General features: G+C 44.1%; 1 pseudogene; it reads right to left on the bottom strand.

Moving 5' to 3' along the window:
• Nucleotides 1–201: 201 nt before the first annotated feature.
• LOC136466785 (zinc finger BED domain-containing protein RICESLEEPER 2-like) lies at nucleotides 202–1,347 on the bottom strand (annotated as a pseudogene).
• Nucleotides 1,348–5,306: the final 3,959 nt, after the last annotated feature.

Here is a 5,306-nt window from a genome sequence, read left to right as displayed (position 1 = left end):
CTATCCTATTACAATAGCCAACTGCCAACATCAGTGGCAACATGCCAACATTCATAGTGACTCACTGTCTCACTCTGTCACACCAAAAGTGCCTGCAAAAACGTACAGAAGCAAGCAATGTTAGTGAACTTGAATGTAAAGAAGCAATATGGAAGTTTCAGTTGAGTGAGTGACTACCTCTCCTCTCCTCTTCTTCTTCTTCTATCCACCAGCACCACCAGCAGTACCGCCGCTGCCTTCGCCTTGTTCATCGAGGAAGAGGTTCTTGAATGCCTCCTCCAGGTCCAGGTCCTCAGGTGTATGTTGTTCCCTTCTTGCATGTTGCTCCCAGTCCTTGATGCAGGTGAGCATCTCCACATGCTCAGGCAACAAGCGCCACCGCCGGTCTTCGAGTATCCTGGATGTACAGCTGAAACAAGACTCGGATGAGATAGTAGATACAGGGACAGACATGATATCTCGAGCCATAATAGATAGGATTGGATATGTTAGCTTGTGGTCATGCCACCAGAGGAGTATGTCAAAGGATTCCTCATAACATGTGACAGGGTCACTGTCCAAGTAAGCTTTGAGCTCACTGACAGCAGATGGAGTAGATGAAGATGAGGGGGAACCGACAGGGGATTCACCAGGACCTCCAAAGATCGTTTCCCATGCCTGTTTTGTCTTACCAGTATGAGTTGAAGGCACTGAAACCCTCTGAGACCTCACTGCACCAAATTTCTATTCATACTTGGCAAACAATCTATACAATTCATCTTTCACATCACCATAGTATACACTATAAATGCATCCAGTTGCCTTACCAAGCAATTCAAGCACATTAAAGAACCCTTTCATCTTAGCTCTAGGATCAAGAATGAATGCATATGAATAAATCAGTGGAATTTTCTCCCAATATTTAAGGAATTTAAGCTTCATAGGAGTAGCAATCATTCTAAAATTAGCATCTCTTTCAGCATTTTGCAAATGTTCAGACATGTCAAGCATATGGTGCAAAACAAGTGGAGCTGTGGGATAATAAACACCAGACAGGACAACAGTGGAATTGTAGAAGAGTTCCAGAAATATCATTATTTGTTCAGCAACATACCAATGCTGTGCAGTCAACAAAGTAGAACCATAATTAGAGGTAATGAACACATGAAAGACTTCCTTGTATGGCAGCAAGTGTTTGAGCATCAAATAAGTAGAATTCCATCTAACATCCATATCCAAGCCAAACTTTCTAGGTCTAAGACCCTGAGTAGTGCAGTAGTTCTTAAACAATGCAATTCTTTGATTAGAGGAATTTAAAAAACTTATTGCAGTTCTGAAATCTTCAATATAAGGTTTCAACCTCTTCATGCCAGATTTAACAATCAGATTAATGATATGGCATGCACAGCGCTGATGCACAAGCAAGTACTGCACCTTGTTAGGATCATCTCTAGTAGGTGCAGGATAAGAACCCAAATAACCAAAGAACATAGGTTGGCAGAAGCATTGTCTAGAGACACAGAAAAAACCTTGTCAATCAAACCAAACTCCTCAACCACACTAGAAATCCTATCAGCAATGTTTTCACCAGAATGTGAAACATCAATCAGCCTAAGACCAACAACTTTTTTCTGTAACTCCCAGTCTGCACAAACATAATGAGCAACACCAGAAATATAATCCTCCTTAGCATTACCAGACCAAATATCAGATGCCAAAAAAATAGAAGATGCAGCAGGCAACATAGATTTTATAAGCATAGCACGTTGTTCATCAAAAAATTTACACATATCTCTAGTGGTGGTCTACCTAGAAACCTTCTCGAACAGAGGATTATGAGCACGCTTAATGTAATCCTCCCAAGCCTGTGTCTCACCTATCCCTAAAGGAAGGTCTAGCCTAGCAATCAAACGGCACAACTCAGTGCGAGCAAGCATAGGATCTTACACCCAATTTTTCAAACCATCAGAATTCAGAGCAAGCTTAGACTGGACCATACTAGCATGATTACGTTTTCTCATACAGGAATACATGTGCCGTCTCAAATGGCCAGTGCCAGCAGACGATCTAGCAGTGTATTGCGCCCAACAATGTTTACAGATGGCAGCAACTCGAATTTTATTCTCCTTAATCTCATGGAAGTAATCCCAAATAGCAGAAACTTTGTTACCAGAGGTGGTTGAGGTACCATGAGTGTCAGTGGAGACCTCAACTCCACCATCACCGTCGTCGCCATCGAGATCGATGGGCTGTTTGCCATCACCGAGGTCGATGCCGAACAGACCGGCTGCATCATCACGTAGGTCGTCGTCGTCCTCGACTTCCAGCTCGTCGTCCGGGTGTGGCGACTGGTCCTCGCCGTCGCCGAGGGGATGTTTATCCTCCCCCCGCATTGTGAGGCCGGAACTGCAATCGCCCGTGGATGAGCCGGACAGCCGTCCACGACCTTGACCTATAGCAGCTCCAGCACCGTCCCTCAACGGGCGCTTTGGCGGCCTGGCCATGTCTACTCCAGAGGAGGAAGACGCGGCGTCAGGCACCAACCTGCACGTAAAGAAGAAGAATAGTGAGAGATGACACTTAAGAGACAAAGATCAGAGAGAGACAGAGCAGAGGAGCAGATCTAGGGTTAGGGAAAGTGACGAACCTGCTTTCTCGGAGCCCGGTGCCGGAGATGAAGAAGCCAGCAAGCCAGCCAGAGGATGAGACAGACACACGCAAAGAAGAGTGAGAGATGACACTTGGGAGTTGAGAGACAGAGATCAGAGAGAGACAGAGCAGAGAAGAGCAGATCTAGGGTTAGGGAAAGTGACGAACCTGCTTTCCCGGAGCCTGGTGCTAGAGATGAAGAAGCCAGCAACCCAGCCAGAGGATGAGACTGTTAACACTGGATTTTGGTCGATTCTGGAAGATGACAGGTAGACCCACATGCGGGAAGAAGGGTGTTCGGCAAACAACGCAAGCGGTCGGCTAAATGCTTGTGCGGTCGGTTATTCTGGAAGGCGGTAACTCCATTCGGGAAAACAGAAGATGGCAGGCAAGACCGATCGGAAAGATGAGAGTTGTATTAATAAAGGAATCTATAAGTTTAAGGTAAGGAATCGTAAGTTTCCAAGTTTGTTTAGAAGTTCCTTTGTAAATCGTAGTCCTTTAGGACTCACATTTTGTCTAGGGTATAAATGTTGACCCTCGACCATTGTAAGAAGGGTTCACAACCAAATCAATACAACCGGCCCCGTGCCAACTTTCGAGTCCTCTTGTCGTGTCGTCGAGTTCTTCGAGAGGAATCATCGATCCGTCGACCTCCGTAAGTTCCGACAACCTTGTTATCATGTTTAGTATCATGCGGTGGATTTAGACATGGTGCAAGCAGTCTTGTTTGTTTTCAATGGTCGTGCGGCGGATCTTTGCTTGACAATCAAGAAGTCTTTGCTTATGCTTCGTTTATGAGTAGATACCGTGCGGCAGGCATTTACTCATATGCTTAGTGAAGGCGAGATAGTTATCGGCTCTATATTAGATATGGCAAATCTAAATAGATTGATTAAGTTATCCAGTGTTACATGTTTTAAACCTCTTATATATTTGTAACACACTTCTGCCCAATCTAGATTGATATTGTTCGGACTTCTTTCTCTTGTGGTTTTACTCGTGCTTCAACGATCATTGTCTATTCTTATATTACCCTTGCAAAATAGATAACATGCTCATAGTGACCGAATTGTCTTAATCTAGATTGTCACATGTTGCGGGTTCATGCATGTTAATCACGTTTAAGCTTTAACGAAACTAGGTATCGTGCGGCAGATGCAAGTTTTAGTTTAGTTTAATCGCTTTTATTTGTACGTTCCTTCTTCATGGATCCCAATTCGGTTGGATTGCCGAGCTTGGTTATGCATTAACTCATAATTAATTTCACTTGTTCAAACGTGTCTTCCCATGCACATGCATTCGGCAATTAGGTTTTTACGTGCATTTACCTTACGATTAGCTGAATGGTTTATGAATTTGTTGGCAGACAGCTCTCTATAGCCGTATGTCGTTGTAAGTGGCTTCAGGGCCGTACATGTGGAACTGTCCGGTATTACCCGACATGTTCCGGTTTGACATTTAATTGTTTTATCCCTTGTTAGTTTTCAGGTCAAACTGACTGGCACGCTTCCGGATCACGAAACACCCGGGAACCCAATTGAAGCCACGCTTTTCGGCTTGCTGTGTGTGAGGCACAGTACGTCACATTTTGTGTCAACACACTTTTTGGCACGCCCGGTGGGACAGTCTGCTAGTTCAAGATGGCATCTGAGATCAACAATGATCATGTTCTGGACGTAAGCATGGCAGAATTGCCAGATAATTACAAGGATTTAGTGCTGCAAGCATGTGAGCAATACCAACGGAAGTGTTTGATGTCTTTTTCCAAAAACAAGAGCAATAAAGTGTTTCAAAAGCAGTCAATGCCAAGGGTTCTTCTTCCGCATCAAACTGATTACACTGAAGAGGAAGATGCTCAGAAGATGGCAGCCCTGATCTATAAAGCCATGGGAGAAACCATGACAAACCATCACACAGCTTTTCTGAATACCTTTCGGGCAATCATGATCAGTACTTTTGGCCCAATGGTTGATAAATACTTCGAAGAAAATGTTGGACCACTCAATGGGCCGACGCTTTTCAATGTTCCAAAGCATCAAGAGAGGCCTGTTGGAAAAGAAGTAGCGTCGCCTTCAAATATAGGTGGATTGACTCATACTGAAAAGCAATCACATCCCACCTATGGCCAGGTGACATTTGGTACCACAGGGGAAGTGCCACCTTCGGCTTATAGAGTTTCTCCAATATCAAACAGATTGCAAAAGAATATGTATGGTGATGGGTATCAAGAATTTACTGATTACAGTGCTATCAATGCTATGCCAAATCCAGTGTATAGAAGTGTTTCAGGATTGCCTTCTGGAGTGCAAGTACAAGGAAATCAGGATCCAGGCATTGATGTTTTGATGCATAGGATGGCCGATATGATGCAAAATCAGTTCGGCTTGAAGCCAAAGAATCAATCCTATTCATACAAGTCTCCTTATCCAGAATGGTACAACAGAGTGGCGTTACCTCCAAGGGTGAAGCCTCCGACAGATTTAACTAAGTTTTCTGGTCAAGATGATACTAGTACCATAGAGCACGTCAGTCGATACTTAATGCAGCTTGGAGAAGCTGCTTCAGATGAAGCTTGGAGAATTCGATATTTTCCTTTGTCTCTTACAGGACCAGCTTTCACATGGTTCACGTCTCTACCAGCTCATTCCATTGGTACGTGGGCAGGACTAGAACAG

This window comes from Miscanthus floridulus, chromosome 7 (genome assembly GCF_019320115.1).
Source record: "Miscanthus floridulus cultivar M001 chromosome 7, ASM1932011v1, whole genome shotgun sequence".
NCBI lineage: Eukaryota > Viridiplantae > Streptophyta > Magnoliopsida > Poales > Poaceae > Miscanthus > Miscanthus floridulus.
The sequence above is the reverse complement of the archived record's forward strand: the minus strand, read 5'-3'. Positions and strand labels throughout refer to the sequence as shown.